Genomic DNA, 19580 nt, shown 5'->3' on the forward strand with positions numbered 1-19580 from the left:
ATGAGAACTCGTTAAACTTCGAACATTTGACATCCCCAATCGCCGTTTTCTGCTAGACCTCATTTCTCTCCCAGCCGCCATTGTATTGATCATGCTCCAATCCGAACCTGATATATATGTAATAACCTGCCAGTATGAAATATGCTTGCTGCTCTCGCTACAGAATCGTTTTTGTATTGCATTTCCTATGACTTTCCTGCTAAACAAATTGATCAAAGTTTATCAAATAGGCCCACCTCCTAAAAACTAGAAATGTTAAAATGTATTGTTTACAACTCTTTTCCTCTAGGGTTCCTACCGTTTTCTTTCTCATGCCCACCACAATAGAACCGAGTAGAAAATGAACCAGCAAGATGTCTTGAATATGTTAAAGGGAGGACTGTTGAAAATTAGTACGTTTTGGTGAACATTATCTGCGCCATCTTGCCTCTTCCCCTGATGCCACACTTTTGTCGTGCGCGCCCGCCATTTTTTTAAGATGCCCCGAGCAGAACGAACCCACTTGCATGCCGCTGGCCCCTGACATAGCCCTTCGCCTTCACTAAGACCACCCCCTGCTTGCACCTGCCTTGAGTCATAAACCCCTCTTCGGCGCTGCTCTGCCCCAGGCCCTCATCCTGTTCCCAGCGCGACACCTCCCTGCTTCCCTTTCATGATCTCCGGCCCTTAGATGCAAACCCCCTTTTTCCCCGTGTGCCCGTTTTGTCTTCCCCGTTCCCAGGCCGACACCCAGCTCTGCCGATACCATTCCTTGCCCCTCCCCGTACAATAGAAAGCTTCCCCCATCAAAGGATCCCCGGGTTGATCAAACCCCCTACATTCCGTGAATCGGCGGAATATCCAGCTGCGTGATACTCATCACCTGTTATGACTAGGGTGGGGACTTCAACTGTAAATGTGTGTGGGAACGGGCCCAAAGGGGATTTCCGGGAATGTCTTTTCCATACATCAAAGCTTTAACATGAATGTGTAATCTACAATAAAGTCATAAAACCGTGTATAAGAGGCCAGGCCTCAGAAATGTATCTAGAGCACCTCAGAACGATACCTTCTGTCCGTTTCGTTGTGTTCTCCTCCGGAGAAAATAAAAACCTTGTTTCCTGCTTTCCAGTCTCCAGCGCCTGCCTCTTCATTGATTAAATAACTAGAGGGTCACAGAGGCAATACCGCCGGGCAAATATCGATTGTCCCCGACCCGACTCAGGTTTTAACAACAATGCACCCTGACCTATGAGCAATTAGGACTACCTAAGGGTGACACACAGGTATTAACAGGGAAGGTATGTAAAGTCAACATAGTAATTCAAAACAGCCTAGCCAGGCTGTAGGAGCAGGCCTGGAGACATGTTTTCTAGTGCTACTTTAGTGTGTGGCACAATCAGGCCTGCAGCCCAATAGTAGCATTTCATTTTCAGGCCCTGGTTACATGTAGTGCTAGGGACTTGTAAGTGAATGAGATGTGCCAATTAGGTATATGCCAATGTGACCAGGTTTAAATGAGAGAACACAAAAATGTAACTAGTGGTTAGCAGGAGTAAAGTGTGCAGAGTCCTATGGCCAACAACATGGGTTTAGCAACAGAAGGCAAACATCTGGGGAAATATCAAGCAAAAGATGGTCCTTTCCAACAGCAATGTAACTCTGGCTCTCCCTTCACTACTGCTCTGGTGGCATCTTAGGATGTGTCTGGTGGTGGGTGGCCATGTTCAGGCTGCATTGGAAGTCCCTTCCTTGCAGCTATATTTTGCAGCATAACACACACTGCCACTATCTTTCATACCGCAGGAAGTGAATACTGTAGTGCTTCCCCACTCTTGTGAAGACAGAGAAACCTCGCCTTCATTAGCCCAAACGTATACTCTATAACAGACCTGGTTCGCCCGTAGTTAATACTGTATGGGCGGTCTCTCTGTGTAGATGAATTGAGGTTTGGAGTCATCATACAGGTGCATACTGACAGGGACTGTCACCTAACACAGGGAAACGTAAATTTAATAATGATAACAAATTGTATGGATTAATAAATATAAATGTATAACATTGCAAATACCTGAAAGAAAATGATCCCCAAGGTCTCCTCCTACAAGCCGGTTGTATAGGGCACGGTGACTGAAGATACAGAAGCTATGACTTGAAACTGGATATTTTGCAACAATTATTATAGAGCCAGAATTGCAAACTATATGAATGTTTAAGGAGTGATGGCTCTTCTGATTCCTGTACAAAACGTCAGTAGCCCTAGGAGGGCAAATTAAGACATGTGTGCCATCAACACGGCCCCATAATGTGTGGGAAATGTGCCACGCGAAAGAAATCTAATTTTGTTTCGTGTAAGCCTGGGTGAGAACTTGGAAAAAATATATGTGAGTGTTTAGCAGCGTTGCATCCAGAAAATTCCTAAGAAAACGTGACAGGGAACTTTGCAAAACCCCTCCTGCTGTGGCTACAACCCCCTGATAGCTTCCTGGGGCTAAAAGGTGTAGGCAGCAAAGTACCTGATAATGGGTTAGACAGAAACACTCTGTGTGTCCCTACAAAACAAAAGGACTAATACAGCTAATAAATCCAAACTAACAGTGCTGCTGAGCATGTACTTATTTTATATCTCTTCCTCAGTGTGCTGAAATTAACAGCCACATGCATCAAGTGATTTAGGAATCGCAAACGGTGCGAATCGCAAAATTCGGCCGTTTGCGATTCCTAAATCACTATTTGGGATGCATCAATCAAAAATACAAGAAATCGCTATTTTTTGCGATTTCTAAAAATGCGGTTGCATTTAAGGAATCGCAATTTGCGATTCCTTAAATGCAATGCATGACACCAAAAAAATTGCGAATTCGCAATTAGGAGGAAAAAATTACCATGAGGTTGGACCTCATGGAAATTTGCGAAAAATCTGAAAAATGCAATTTTGTGCATTTTTCAAACTTTCATGTTGTGCACACACATGTCCTTAGGGCATGTGTGTGCACAACATATGTGCATAGATTGATTTCAGGGGTGCAACAGGGTGTCCTTTGGACACCCCTGCACCCTTGAAATCGCAATCTCAATTTGCGATTCGCTAATTGCGAATCGCAAATTGAGATTGTCCTCCCATTTATTCCTATGGGCCTTTTGGCCCATAGGAATCAATGGGCAGGGATTCCTTAATTGCGATTCGCAAATTGTGAATCGCAATTAAGGAAAAATAAGGAATCGCTAAAAAAATGGCGATTTTTTGATGCATTGCCGTTTGCGATTCCTTAATTGCGATTCCTCAATTTTCGCAATTAAGGAATCGCAAACGGCAACAATGATGCATGTACCTGTAAGTCTCCCCGATTCTGAAAATATTTTCCTACCTTTGCCTTCTTCTGTAGTGATGTGTAGCAAACGGACTAGTTCTCCTTGCCGTAGCATACAGAGCAGCCATTATGGAAAATTACAAGTTTCCACTCCTTTTATAGTTTGCACCTGATTACTACCTACTTCAACCTGAGGGTCGCGGCCTGCATTAATCGCGGGTGGGGGAGTGGGGGTCGTGCAGGGAGGGGGGTTAATTTAATGATAAATAAAAAAACGTACCTGTCCGCCAGCCGGGTCCTGCATTTTCTCGGCTCCTGCTCCTGTGCTCCTGCCTCCGGCAGAAACAGGAAGCAGGCAGCCTCCCTCCCTCCGCTAAGCCAATCACAACGCTGCAATGGCAGCGTTGGGATTGGTGGGGACGCCACCCAGCCAGGGGGTTACTGGGGAGGCCATGTTCTCCATACAGGCTGAATTGCAGCCTGCATGGAGAAGGAGCAGAGTGCGCATGACTGGTTTGGGTGGCCCCAAACAGTCATTGCGCCCTCAGGAGTGTGCACACCACTCCTCCCCTGCTTGTAGTGCAGCCCCGCCGACCCGCAACTAAACATAAAATGGTAATAACGGGAAGTTATTACCATTTTATGTTTCTGCTTCTCGCACTGCGAGAAAGCAGTGGGGCAACGTTCCTCCACCCTAGTGGAGGAGCTGCCCCTGCTTGATGGTAATTTGCAAACACATCTGTCTATCCTTGTGCTACTGTGAACTGCATTGAAAATGCAACGCATCCATGGTGGCGCAAGGGTTTTTTTACGTGCCACAAATTAACTGCTGCATGTCTGCTAACATGCGGAGATGCGCCAGTTCTTGTAAATCTGCCCCTAAGTCCGTAAGAACGTTCAATAGCCGTGAACACCAAGTGTGTGCCGATGTATTTGTGCAAGCTGCAGGTGGGCAGACCCAAAAGTTTGCATGAGGATCAGAGGTAAATTAGTCCTAGCAGAGGTTTAAGGTCCAGGGGCCCTTATGGAATAAGGGCTACCTAATAGCTTGTGATGGAGCTTGACTGCCTATATGGAGGGTGGGCTCCGGTTACTCGGTCAGTGGTATCCGCCAGGCACAGCCCGTGCAGGGCGTTATACCGGGGCGGTGACATCAGGCGGGGGAGGGTCAGGGTAGGGGGTTGTAAAGTGCGGGATATGGACCATTACAGGTAAGTACCGGGGGGGGGGGGGGAACGAATTTCGTTACCTGTGCTGCATCGCCAAATGTGATGCAGCGCGGGCAACAAAATTAGTTTTTTTTCCCCGTACTTACCTGTAATGGTCCATATCCCGCATTTTACAACCCCCCACCCTCACCCTCCCCCGCCTGACGTCACCGCCCCGGTATAACGCCCTGCACGGGCCGTGCCTGGTATCCGTGCTTGAGGGCGACGGTTTCTTATCTAGCATAGCTGCTGTTGTGCTGATAATCATTTCTAACTTGTAATAAGAACTTAACTGCCCTCCAGGAAAGCTGAATTGAATTGCTGTTCTATTGCGTCATCACTGCGCACTGCGTCATCACAGAAAGTGTAATAGGCTTTCCTCAAATCGGCCACATAAACGGGAAAGGGGATCCGGCCAACTTTGTTTCCAAGATGAGACCTGGTCTTTTCAAGGGAAAGCTACCATGTGGATTAGTAGAAAAAAATATTGGATTGTTTGAGAAATGTGGCAGGTGAGGTATGGTTGGGGGCCCCAGTTGGTTTAGGTTTGAACGATTGTCTAACTATGTATATCCCAGCCATTTCAGCTTTGTTGAGCATTTATGATTTTAGCTTGGCCGCTTTGTTGGCGATATTTTAAGCCCTGTGAGGCTAATGTTTGACTCCCAGACTTTGGAGAGGTTGAGTGTTGTTAATGCTTGTTGGGACACTGTGGGCCAGTCATTTTTATGAGTGTGCTGACTCTCCATTTTGTACCAGCACAAGGCAGCCAGTGACCGGGGTGGTGCAGCTCTCATCTTCCAGCACAATTTGGTTAAGGTGGCCGACCTTACCTGGAGTTGATGGAAAAGCCTGAATTCCTGGCACACTGGTGCTTGAGGAATGTGTTGTGGTATATGAAACATGTGTTTGAACTGAGGGGACTGTCATTGACTTAGGGGGGTTGTGTACTTACACTTTAGGAGTTCCGAACCATAGGTCAGCGAAGGTAGAAACTTCGCCTCAATAATTTGTAATAATTATGGCTCAGAAGAGCGACCCATCTTTTTGGGAATAGGTTGAAAGCGAAATATAGCTTGTTGGTCTAAGCCCTTCTTAGTGCTATGTGCTTTTTAAAGTTTAATCTTGAGCCCATTGCCACCCCAAGTATTTGTAGGTGGTGAACAGATCAAGGCTGCTTTCCAATAGAATTTTATATAGTATGCTGTCTGTTTTTGCTGTAATTTAGCCTCAAGTTTGATGATTCAGTGAATTTGAGAAAGAGTAGGTATAAGTCGCTGGAGGCCGATTGGGGTCTGGCTGCATAAGACAATGTCGTCAGCGTATTGTAGGCTGCGCACTGGTCTCTTTGCAAGTTTTGGTGGGTCTCTTGATACTTCTGGTAGTCGCTTAGAGACCCCTGGGTGATAAGGCGCTCTACAAGTCTAAAATATAAATACAAATACACTATACTTTTGCTGTATATATGTTCAAAAGACAATGGGTGAGGGCACATCCTTGTTTTAGGCCGATGAGTGTGAGGGTCTTTTTAGTTGTTCTATGGCCCCTGCCTATTTTGACTCGTACCCAGATATCTGTGTGCAGATTAATTATGGCCTCGAGCAGTTTCAGAGGTGTGCCCTATCTGGCAATCTTTACCCAAAGAAGGTCGCTTGGGCCCATGTTGCTGCTTTTAAATCTACAAAGCAGGTGTATAAGTTAGAGTCTTTGTGATTTGCCTTTTCAATGAGAAGACGGAGGGCAAGAAGATTGGTGGCTGTGCTCATGCCGGCCCTAAATCTCATTTGTGTGGTCCGGATGAAGTTTTCGCCTGGTACCCATGCTTCCAGGTCTATTAATAGGTTGGCGACGTAGAGTTTGGCTTTGACCTCGATCAGGGCAATCAGTCTGTAGTTCACTGGGTGTGTCCGTGAACCACACTTGAAGATTGGATGGAGGACACTTCCTCGCCAAGATGCAGGAGTTGTACTGGTGGTGAATGCCAGATTAAACAAAGGGGTAAGGTATGAAGCCCAGAAAGCTTGATCTTGCATAAATAGGGTGTTTGGGAGACCATTTGGTCCCAGTACCCCATCTGATTTCTGTTTCCTCATGGATTGCCTGACTTGCATTTCTTTCAGCCGTTTCCACTCTGGTGGCTTCTTTATGGGCATTAATTCCAGAGTGTTTATGCCTTTCCAGATTATGCCATTTACTACCTGTCCTGGGAGGGCCGCTTTGAAATACGTTATCCAGTCAAATTCTGAAATGCCAGCTTCGTGATGGCAAAATGTGTGGTTTGCGAGTAAGTTGATTTCTGCCCAGAACTGTTTGCTATTTTTTGTCTTGCTTGTGTGCAGTATTTTTAACGAGGTATTTGCTTGATCTGTTTTTTGGGCCGTCCAAATTGCATTTTCATAAGTGCGCCTCAGAGCTGCAATTTGATCCCTGGTGGAGTGGCTATGCTTTGGATCCTTCTTCCGCAGCTGCCTCATTTCCATGTTTAGTTCTCTTTTTTTGCCTCCGAATGGCTAAGGAGAACCTGGGTGCCTCTTTAGTGGGTGTGTTGAGAGGCTGCGGATGATTGGATGACCAGTTGGTGGCGAGTGCCGCAATCAAAGACTCCAAGTGAGTCCACTGCGCCAGTCCTAGTGAAAGCGGCTGGCTGATCTTGTGGGAAGCGGCCATTGAGAGAGCACAGGCATGTTTTCCTGTGGCGATCAGTTTTCTGATAGTTTGCTATTACTGGTTGTAATGTCATCATATCTCTCACATGGTGTTGTTGATTGGGCTGGTAAATGTTTGTTTGTAATAAACGCATGTTAAAATCTCCTGTAAATCTGAATTAATGTTAGGGAAACATATTTTGCAGTGATTTTAAAACTTGGGCTAATGAGGCAATTTGTTTGACTTTGCTCTTCTGACTGCGATGAATGTAGATGTTGCAGATTAGTGGCTGGCGTTGGATTGTGATCTTGAATCAATCAATCAATCATATCATTTGTAAAGCGCACAACTCACCCGTGAGGGTCTCAAGGCGCTGTGGTGGGGAATGCTGCTACTGCTCGAAAAGCCAGGTCTTGAGGAGTTTTCCCCAGAAAGAGTCCAATTTAAAGCTCTATGTCTCATGAATCCGGATGCAGTGAAAGTTTAATACACTGTGCCCAGGCTAGGCCGAGGTCTACTTGGTCTTATTGTCACCAGAGGTGGGTTGCTATATGATGTAATCGATGTTATTATGTTAATGAAGCCATTGAGATAGTTTAAGTACTTTAATAGAAGTACAGAGAAAAGCTGGTGTTCCCATTAAAGGCTCAGGAGCAACTGACAATAAGAGAACACCAGAGCATTAAGTTGCAAGGTGACATCAGCAGATATAGAATGTTCTACTTAAAGGGGAGATGTAAAATAAGAGAATACAACATATCCTCCTTCCTTCCAAACAAAAGCAAAAGAAGTAAACAAAAGAAAGTAAGAAAAAAAAAATTCAGGACATATGCCCACACCTTCCGTTACTGTACTAATGACAGACAAAATCTTGAAGATAACTGGGTTGCCTCCTGATCCTTTGAGGCAACAAGTAAGCGTTGTCGCCATAGGTTTCTCCATCTTCTTCCGCCTGCTCAGGAGCTGGTTGAGACTGTAGACCATCAGAATTGACATTGTTTGCCTTCTTGTAGAGAGCAACCCTCCTCAAATTCCAGTGTTCACCATTATAAAGTGTTACAAACTTGTCATGGACTGACTTAATTTTGAAAGGACCTCTGGACTTGGTAAGACCCAGACCTACACGACCAGGTTTAACTGTTACCCAATCATTTGCTGCTAATTTTTTTTTATTCAACCCATCACAAACTTTAGATGTACCACCTCCCAAATCCGCCAACCTTGTGCACTCTTTCAACCAAGCTGGAACAAGTTTGGTACTAGCCAGCCGTCCCCTCATCATGTCAAACGGAACTCTACTGGTAACACCGTTTTCCGTTGTCCTATATGCCCAAACTAAGTCATTAACCATGTCTCTCACACACCCACCAGAACTCACAGCCATCTGGATAGCGCACTTCACCATTCTGTTAGCCCTCTCAACGACACCATTCCCTTGTGGATTGTACAGAGAGGTTCTGGTGTGAACAATACCACAAGCATCCAGAAATTTAACCATTTCCTCAGAAACCAATTGGGTTCCATTGTCAGTAATGAGCTTAACAGGGTAACCCTCCTCCCTGAAGACCTCAGACAACAAGTAGATTGTGGATTTTGTCGTTATTTCTTTAGTGAATTTCACCACCAACCACTTGGAAGTGACATCAATCATGACAAACCCAAATTTCATGTCCTGACTCAAAGAATGAAATGGACCAATAAAGTCAAGGCAAACAGTATGCCAGGGCAAATTCGGATTATCAATTTTCCCAACATCACTCTGACATCCCACTCTCAATCTTTTCTCACTCTCGAGACACTCCCCGCACCTCTCAACCCACTCAGAGACCTGCTGGTCCATTCCCGGCCACCAGAAGAACTCTCTGATTCTCCTCTTCGTAAGTGATTGCCCAAGGTGTCCCTCATGTGCCAACTTAAACAAGATGAACCTTAATTCATAAGGAGGAATGAACTTATTATCCTTCATGATGACATTTCCCTCGATATCTAAAATGGATAGATCCTCTAACATTTTCAGATAGGGACGAACACCCAATGGTAGGGTACTCTCTCTCCTAGAACCTTTCACAATCAAATCCTTCACACACTTCAACACCTCATCATTGGCCATACAAGCATTCCATTTACTCTTGTTAATAGCGCCAGTACAAATATCCACCAGTTCATCAATGGCTGCCACGGATCCTTCTGAATGCATAGCCTCAACACCCAACTTGTCTAAAACTTCCCAAGGTAAGAGAAGTCTAGATAAGCCGTCAGCCTGAGAGTTCTTCCACCCAGGAATATATTCCACCCTATACACAAATTATTTAAGCCTAGCAGCTAATCGAGCCAACCTCGCTGACCCTTTTCCTGCACCACCCGGGGAAAGTAATTTGAGTAACGGTTTATGGTCTGTCAACAACCTAAACTCAAATCCCCACAAGTATATCCTAAAGTACTCGCAACCCCATGCAGCTGCCAATGCCTCACGTTCAATAATGGAATAATTCCTTTCTGAACTGGTAAGTGTCCTTGACGCAAAGGCTACTGTCTTCAAACTTGAGTCATGTTCTTGTGCTAACACTGCACCGATACCAACGGCGCTGGCATCAACAGTCAACACCGACTTCAACTTAGTATCGAATGGAGTCAGGATTTTTGCGTCACATATCGCTTTCTTGATATTAACAAAACACTCATCCTGTTCATCAGCCCACACAAACTTACACCCCTTCCTTAGCAACAACTTGATCTTTTCAGTTCTCGCTGCAAAATTCTCTACAAACTTGGCATAGTATTGAATAAGACCAAGAAATGATCTTAATTGATCTTTGTCACATGGTGCAGGTGCCTTTCTTATTGACTCTAAAAGATCCCTCTTAGGCCGCACACCAGATGCAGAGAGAGTGTAGCCCAAATACTCCACTTCTTCTACAGCAAATTTGCATTTTTCTTTCCTTAAGGTTAAACCTGACTGCTCCATCCTGATCAGAACCTCCTTCAAAATCTGATTGTGCTGCACCATCGTCTCTCCGAACAAAAGAACATCATCCTGAAAATACACTACGTTACTTATCCCCTTCAAAACAGATCCCATCATCCTCTGAAAAACCCCTGCCGCAGACGCGAGACCAAAGGGCATACGGGTAAACTGGTAAACCACCTCAGTAGTGATAAACGCAGTCAACGCCTTTGAGTCCTTGTGTAACCTTATCTGATGGTACGCACTCCGTAGATCTAGTTTGGAGAAAAACCTACCACCCTTTAATGACAAGACTAATTCGTTGATATTTGGAAGTGGAAAATTGTCCACAACAATATTCTGGTTAAGTGTGCGAAGGTCCACACAGAACCTCAATTTGCCATCCGATTTGGTCGTGATCACAACTGGCGAAACCCAAGGTGAAATCTCTATCTGTTCAATCACACCGTTATCATCTAGCATTCTCCTAACCTCTTGTCTAGCTATAAAAGGCACTTTCCTCACTTTGTGTTGCATCGGGACTGCATTCTCCCTGAGTACAATCTTATGTACGTAGCCTTTCAATTCACCAATACGTTCAGCAAACAAGTCTGACATACCTTCAACTATCATTTCAGCATTCATCTCAGTCACAACCATCACTTGCTGTGTTGCTCTAGGATCAATGACAATGTGAAGGTCATACTGATGGCTCCATCCCAAGATTGCTGGCCCAGAACGAGCAACGTACACTTTCCCTTTAATGGATCGTCCCTGAAACCTAATCTCTGCTTCCGTGTATCCTAACAAATCAATACATTCCCCTTGGTATCCACAAGGATTGACGTCTTTAGGTAACAAAACAGTTCCCGCCCAATTCTCCTTGAACAAGGATTCTGGTACTATTGTCCAAAACGAACCTGGGTCAACCATGAGTTTAACCTCTTTCTTGTTGATGTTGAAGCTAGCTTTAGGCCTATTCTTTCTACCGGGTTCCATTCGTAGTGTATTTGCCTCATCTAAACACAATATTTTATCCGCACCTTCCACGTTGTCTTGCACATTCATCTCACGCCTTACTTCAACAATCGCTACTTTGTCGCTATTTGACGTTCTGCACATTCTAGAGAAGTGACCCTTCTTTCCACACTTCCTGCATTCTTTATCAATGGCAAAACACCGCTTATAATCTGCTCCATGATAGGTGGTACCACACCTGCTACACATCCTCATTTGATACCTTCCTTTTTCCCCACTGTTGTATCCTCCAGAACCTCTTTTTTCAATTTTCTCATTAGCCTCAAACACCTTTTTGTTCAATGCAGCAACTTCGGGTTGTGTGATAGACGAGACCGCCCCATTCCCACTCTCCCTGAAAGTCTCTTTCTTCTCCATCTCTTTCATACACGCAGTAGATTCCTCAACAACCTTGGCAATGTCTATTGCTGCTTGTAGAGTGGGATTTTTTTACCGCCCAAAGTTTTTCCTGCATTTTCTTGTTTTTACATTGAACAATCATTTGATCTCTTATCATTTCGTCTCTCATCTCTCCAAAATTACATTTCAAAGACAGCTCTCGTAATCTAGTAACAAATTGGTCAACAGATTCTTCAGCTCTCTGGGGTTGAGTATAGAACTTGTGTCTTGCCATAACAATATTCACTTCTTTAGAATATTGTTTCTTCATTCTCGCCTTAGCTTCAGTATAAACATTCTTAATAGCTCTACCATCTTGACTCAAACCTAGCGGTAAATATTTGAAAGCATGCTGACCTTCTTTTCCAAGTACACTTAAGAGTAATGCCTTCTTTCTCGTAGCACTAAAGTCTTTGCCATCAAGAGCTTCTATGTAGTTTTCAAAAATGTCAATCCATTCATCCCACTCTATGGGCGGTTCTCCACTTTGTTGAAGAAACATAGGTGGTGCAATTACACTTGGATTCTCCATAATGTCCTCTAATGAATGTTTCAGAATGTTTCAGACAATGTTTCAGTATTTATTGAATATTTAACAAAATTCATAAACTTCCAATAAAAGTGTATTCCACAGTGAGCTTCCTGGTTGTGGTATTCCCAAAATTAATGTGTGAATGAAACAAAAGTGACCAGAGGTTTTTTAAGAGAACACTTCCAATTACTTCAAATAAAGTTCAGAAACTATCACATTCAGGAATATTTTTCCAATTGTACTTCATTCACTTGAAGGTAGTGAAAAGTGAAAAACGCGATGAATTGTTTTCATAAAAATGAGTTTTCTACCTCACGCTAGCTCGTCCGACTCGTCTGGTTGCTAAGTAACGATAAATTGCATCCAAAATGGCCGCACGTACGTTTTCATGTAGGTAACATGTCTCTGACGTTGTACACGCTTAGTTTTCTTGCGCATGCGTGTTGGAACGAGAAGAAAGAAACAATGGACGCACGCTACCAGTCGCTGAGGTAGTCGGAGCTCGTGAGTAGGTTTATTTTTAAAAATATACGTTGACTCTCGTCGAGTTGGTGAATATAGATTGAGTATTCATTTTTTAAACACAAATCTCATGGTGACTTCGTACTGACGTTGGTTGCAATAATAAATTTTAAAAATATTATGACAGTTACAATACAAGTCAATTAAGATGCTCACCGTAAGATAATTTTTTTTGAAGGTTCTTGTCCTTTTTAAGGATGCGACTTCTTTTGAAGGTCTTGTTACGAGATGGAGGTCATTATTCCATTTTCTTGAATGGCAGCTACCAATTCCTTTTCTCTGATGAAAGGATACTTCTTTCTTCACGCGTTTTTTTCCCGGTTCTTTTCTCACCAGTCGAGTTTCCTGTATAATACTCACTCTGTACTTCATTTGCTCCATAAGCCAATCGTCGCCATCTGATGTAATCGATGTTATTATGTTAATGAAGCCATTGAGATAGTTTAAGTACTTTAATAGAAGTACAGAGAAAAGCTGGTGTTCCCATTAAAGGCTCAGGAGCAACTGACAATAAGAGAACACCAGAGCATTAAGTTGCAAGGTGACATCAGCAGATATAGAATGTTCTACTTAAAGGGGAGATGTAAAATAAGAGAATACAACACTATACATATTGAGAGTCCACCTGCGGCTCCGCCCTCTTTCGATTTGTTTTATTGCTTCCTGTTGGTACTCCTTGAAGCCTATGATTGGTGTTGGGTTCTGGACCCAGGTTTCTGGATGGAGGAGGATGTCGAAGTTTTTAAGGAGAGTGGTGAAGTCTGTCACCCCCCTTACTGCTAAGACCATTCACGTTCCAAGAGCACAGTTCTAAGAGGTGATGGGGAATGTCACCACTGTGATTACTTTTAATTGAATATGGCACGTTAGTCCGCATGTGTTTACAATGCATGCCATTACAACGACTGTGTGGTTACATTGCATACCTTTACAACCCAAGTCGGAACAATGACTTGCTGTAGGGGGCGCTGGATGTTGGAATAGTATAATTTACTATTCCAACTCCAGTCTGTGCAACAGTAGGGAAGGTGTTGGATTTAAAATCCAACACCTTCTGCCCACTAACGCAACTTGTTGTTCCGACTTGCGTTGTAATGGTATGCGATGTAACAACGGGATTGTTGTAACGACCGCATTGTAATGACATGCTTTGTCTTGCATGTGTGGTAAACGATGTTTACCGTTTTAATCATGAGTCTCTCCTTGGTGGGGTGGAGTGGAGCCCTGCGAGCTTTGCCGGGAGACCTGTCTCATGTAGCTCAGCGCTCTGGGGGCTGCTGTGTGGGCACCATCATGGCGCTAAGGAAGTGCCAGCAGCATCCGCGCCTGGCGTCAAGCAAACCCTCTGCGTGTGGGATATTAAGCAGCTCTCCTTGTCTCCGCAGCCAGCTCTTCCTCCAGCACGCAGTCTGTTGGTGTCACAAAATGAAAATATGCTAATTACTCTCATTTGCAATAACATTTGGCTGTTTGCTACGGAATTTTCATATTCTGGCACCAATTATGTTTCTGTGAATTCAATGTTTTTGTTGTTGTTTTCATATATTTCTGCTCTGACAAATGTTTGTAGTATATATTTATTTTTATTCCTCTCGCGTTCTTTTCTAAATTGGCTTTGTCGCGCGAGTGCTGTGTTTAACATAATAGCGACTGCAGTGCATCGGGGCTCGATCAGTAGAGGTGGGTGTCCATGTTTAATTCAGATTATTAGATGATATTACAGGGTCATGCCAAAACTCCTTCAATTAGAAGCAATGTTAGAGGTCAGACAAATAGTTTTTTAGGTAAGTGCATGTCTTGTGCTGCTAAGTGTTCCTATGTCATGTGGGACACTGTGGAGCTAGTCCTGACACAATGCATTCTGGGAGTTGTAGTTTTGCATTCCCAGTTATAATCATAGGTTTGTTAGCACAGGTTGACATTGGCTAAAAAGCCAGGATATGCTGGATGGGCCACACTTAAAAAGATGGCACTCTTTTTTTCTGCAGGACAGAGCAAGTACCCCAACAAAAACATTGAACGTTGAAAATATTGAAAAAGCCATTAATTAATGCAGTAGATTCATATTTCAGAGGGGCAGTAATGCAATGGAAAAAAGAACAAATGGGTTCAATATGAGTCAACGGAGAAGCCAGAAAAATGAAATAACCCTCACTTTCAATGGCAACCAAGATGACATTGAACGAGTGAGCCCAGCAACCATTCTGCAGGTTGTTCTCCTTGAGTGACTTCTGAAATTCCTTCCCTCGCTCCATCCTTCTTTCTGTCTTTTGTCCTTCTTTCTTCCTCTCCATTACACTGCCTTTGCAATCTTACTTTCCTTTCTCCCTTATTTACAGCATTCTTTGAGTTCTTTTTCACCCTTCCACCCGTTGTATCCATCTTTCCATGCATTTCCTTTCTTTCCCATTCTCTCCAACCATCTTCTTCTCCATCTAGCTTTCTGTGTTCCATTTTCTTCATTCATCTATGTACCTTTCTCTCCACAATCCAAACTCCCATCCATCCACCGCCCCATCAATTACCTCTCTATCCTTCTCCAAATCGATGGATCTTCCACCCATCCCTGCGTTCATCCATCCATCTTTCATCTATCCTCTCTCCAACCTTCTCTAAATCTGACCCAGCCTTTCTTCCTTCCTCCCCTTGCCTTTGTGCACTCTTGTCCATGTCTTCCCATCCCACAGCTACAACTCTTCTCATGCAGAAGTATCTTTGAGCTTCTCTTTGGAGTTCAGTGTCCTTGATCAAAGGCGGAGGAGCTAATGCTTTGTGTTACCCAGAACTTTCCAGTGGAACTCACACCTTCCCCAAGCTCCTCAGGTGGGGAGTTCCTGACACCCCTGTTAAGATGGCTGCATTTATGACTGCTGATACCTCCACCCCGAGTGAGTTAATGATTCTGGTGGCATTGGTAACTCTTGTGGGAGGTTCTTTTAGGGATTACAAATGAGACCCTCAGGGTTCCCTCAGAAATGAGGAATTACCGTAAAATCTGGATTTCAGGTCCGAATTTAATAAGAACTGGCATTATCACCCTCATCCATATAAGAAAGAGTGGTGTAATCAGCCGCCAAAATGTTTTCCCCATTTGAACTGCGAATGGAGAATTGGGTGGAGACAGTGAGTCGCAATTTAACTGAGAAATAAAATAACCTAACAGAAGTATAGTGCACATGTGGTACTTACCGCTAAGACATCTTGGACTTTGAGGTCCCTGTTCTCCGCCTTTGAAGCCTACAGTTTTAGGGAAAAAAGGCAACAAATGTAAAGCAATGACAGTAGTATGTGGGGAGTTGGGTTAAAATTCTTCCCTTCTGGGTGGAACCCTGGACAAAGTCAGGTCCTTCGACTGCCTGGCGGTTTGTTTCTTCGGAACCCTTACATGGGTCAAACACATTGATAAGGTGCCAATAACACTAAAACAAGCTGCGTACAGTGTGATTCGCTTTACTTTTACGTATGGAAGGTCTGTTGTAGCTAAGACCCTGGTGGTCTATCAGGATGAAAACATCACAAAGGCTGTCAATGCAGCAGAACTGTGTGAAGCTTTGCCTTGTTGTGTACTGCATGGCAGAAAACATGTTTCTGAGCACCTTATGAATACTTCTATCGGCCTCTGCAAGTCTCCATTCGTTTTAACGGCTGAAGAAGGTCATTCTTGGCACCTTTTACAGAAGTACAATGTGTGGGATGCTCCAACTAGATATTGCAGACTTGACACTGTGTTTTATCAATGTTAAAGGACTTTTACTCCAACGTGTTTTAACCTTTTGACTACTGTGGATCCATAGGGAATTACCACTGGAAGCCAGGGACCCCAGCCTCAGCAATTTCTACAGTTTGAACCTCAGAAAAATACACAAAATTACAGAAACAAGTACACATCAAGCAAATACACAAATTATGGATTTTTTTCTCTAATTCACAAACAAATATAAAAAGTCAAAAGTTTAATTTTAATCGAAAGGTTGAATCTTTTCCAAAAGTGGTTTGAGTTTTTACAAGACAAGGTGATGTGCTAGAGATTTTGAACATAATCTGTGTCATGCTGTGTTCCTAGCCATAACAATCGGTGCAGGGTAAGTCTCCTTTCTACACATTTGGGGCTATTCACAACGGTAACTTACACTTGCGAGTGACTTACACATGTAATTTACTCTTATATTTTACTACTTTTGGCTATTCACAGAATCCAAGTGTAAAGTTAATCAAAAGTGAAGACTTACATGTCTTCTCCCCATGAAAAAGTGGACAAAGCCAAGAGTGTAAGTTCAATTTATCACCTTGCCTCCTTTGCTCCTAATACACATTCTCTTCCTGTAGGCGCATACTAAAGAACAGAAATGTCCAAACTACTATTTACTGCACTCGCGCTGCTCCCACGAATCAAGCTAAGGATACCAACTTAATCTTTAGCCCAAAATGTAAAATTTCTTCAGATTTGCAGATTATTTAAATTTTTTCAGTGCTCCATTTTGCTTTTTAAGGGTAGATACTTTTTAACCCCTCCCACGCTGGTGACGGAACTGCTCCGTCACGCCCCTCGGGTGGGCTGTGCTGGTGACGGAGCGGTTCCGTCACGGCCCGCTCGGCGCACCTGGGCGGAGCGTTCTATTGAGCGGGCGGGCCCGTGACGGAACCGCTCCGTCACAAGCACAGCCCACCCGAGGGGCGTGACGGAGCGGTTCCGTCACCAGCGTCGGAGCGCCGCGCCCCCCCCCCCCGCCCCTTAGCGAAAGGGTTAAATCTCCTGATATTATTTCATTTTGTAAACAGTCGTAGACCTACTGAGTAGAGGTCGCAGGACCCCAGGGTCAGCAGACCATTTGCTGGTTTAGGCTGTTCTGTGCTTTGTTCCTGGTAGGAACACAAGAATGAATGATGCACTCACCTTGAGCAAGGATGGAAAGTGTGTTGCTAGTAGTGTCCAGACTCTTGGTTGCGTACCACAAAAGCCATCATCTAGTTATTGAAGCCGTCGCTAACTCCTCAGACTTTTGTCCATAGCTTTTACTCTCAGTCTCATCTAGGTCTCCCTGGTGGTCATCACACACGACATGAAAACACTTCCCACCTAGGCTCAAAATAAAACATTGCCCTTCGAACCACACACCCTACATGGTGTAACTCTCTATCCATGACGGTAAGTGTTTCATCGCTCTGCATAGTGGTAGTAAACACTATACAATACAGTATAATATTCCAAGTGAGTATAATGCTCCCTTCCTAAATACCTGCTTAGTCCCAGTATCTGCACTAATTCACACACCTTCTTCTGAGACATTTCTGGTCAGAGTTCGCAGTGTGCAATTAGAGGGGAGTTCTCGATGTATGTCAAATACAAATGTTTATAACAGCAGGTTGTGGGTGACGTCTCTAAAATCCTGAGGGTTTGCAGAGATGCCCTGGGCTCAGCACAGCTGGCCTGAGACATTGTGATCAGTCCAGAAGTGGAGGGAAGTAGTTGACTTTCCCATCAGGCAGGGCTTTGCATACGTTCATCTTCTAACGTCGATAAACGTAGATAGTGGTTTATATCATTGCAATGGAAAGGGTCAGCAGGATGAGGCCATATGCCTACGAATCAACAGGCTAACCCAAGGCATTATGATCAGCCTTTAAGTAGTAAGAGGAAGTTTGATTTTTCTCGGCTGGCAGTGCTTGGTGTACTTCCAATCACCTTCCAATACCAATAAAGGCAGATTTCCCATCATACCTTCCAAAGCCAATAATGGGATGGATCGGCAGGATGGGGCAAGGAATCTGCAAGGCTAGCCCAAGACATTGTGATTACACTTATTGTGGTAGGGGGTAGTTTGATTTTCCTGGCTGCCAGGGTTTGGTATACTTTCATCTTCTAATGCTGATAGAACATGAAATGGAAAGATCAGCAGCATGGGACCAAATGCACAGGAATCAACAAGGGTAGCCCAATAATTGCGACCAGACTTCATGTGGTAGGGGGTAGTTTGATTTCTCCAAGAAGAAACGCTCAGTGTACTTTCACCTTCTAATCCCGAAAAAGGCAGGTTATGGTCATAGCTTTGCAATGGGACATGTCAGTGGGATGGGGCCCATTGTCCAGGAATCATCTAATCTAGTCCAAGACATTTCTACCAGTCTTGTAGATGCAAGGGATAATGGGCCAGATGTAGGTGGCCCAATACCGGTCGGTAACGCCCGAAATTACTGAATTTCGGCTGTTACCGACCGGTATTGGGCATTTGTGATGTAATATTTTGATATTTTTTTCTCAAAATGTGCCTACAAGGGCCGAAGGTCAGAGTTCTTGGATGTACAAGAAAAAAAGGCTGTGCGCTTCCAGGCCAGGCTTGCAATCTGAAGGCGACACAATAAACAAACTCTGACCTGGAGCTGGCATTCATAAAGCAGTGGTGGTTGGTAACCCACAAAAATGGTAAATCACCATAAATATAATCCAAAAACATACTTACAAATAAACAAACATTTAAATATGGAGAAAACAAAGTTTCACTTACCTGATCCTGCATCACATCCTCAGTGTTCTCCAGTCCCGGGCTCCTGACAACTCCGAGCGCGAGGTCCCACAGCTCGCACAGGTCCTTATCCAGTCCAGACGCTGCTCTCATGCTGCATGAGAAAAGATTCTGGATTGGCTGGAGCAGGCAGCTTCGGTGCTCCAAAGAGTACTGAAGGCCTGTGCGGCTCTCCATCCCAGCTGTCTAAGACAGGTTGAATTGTGCATGTCGGTTTGGCCGTAGCTAGGTACCCGGCCAAACCGACATGCGCAATGCACACTGCCAATCAGCAGCAATGACGCACTAGCCCCTCCCTGCCCTCTCTGTTTGGCAGAAAGCCAGAAAAATAAAATGGTATTCATTGTATTACAATTTTTCCAGCTTTCAGTGCTGTAGTGTGGGGGGGAGGGTGCTCCTCCGCTCACAAGGAGGAACCATTGCTGTTATTGTGGATGAATTAGTAGTTGTCTAAGACAGGAGATAACACTTATCGGTTTCTATTGTTTCAAATCAAGGGCT

Source organism: Lissotriton helveticus, chromosome 10 (assembly GCF_964261635.1).
Source record: "Lissotriton helveticus chromosome 10, aLisHel1.1, whole genome shotgun sequence".
Taxonomy (NCBI): domain Eukaryota; kingdom Metazoa; phylum Chordata; class Amphibia; order Caudata; family Salamandridae; genus Lissotriton; species Lissotriton helveticus.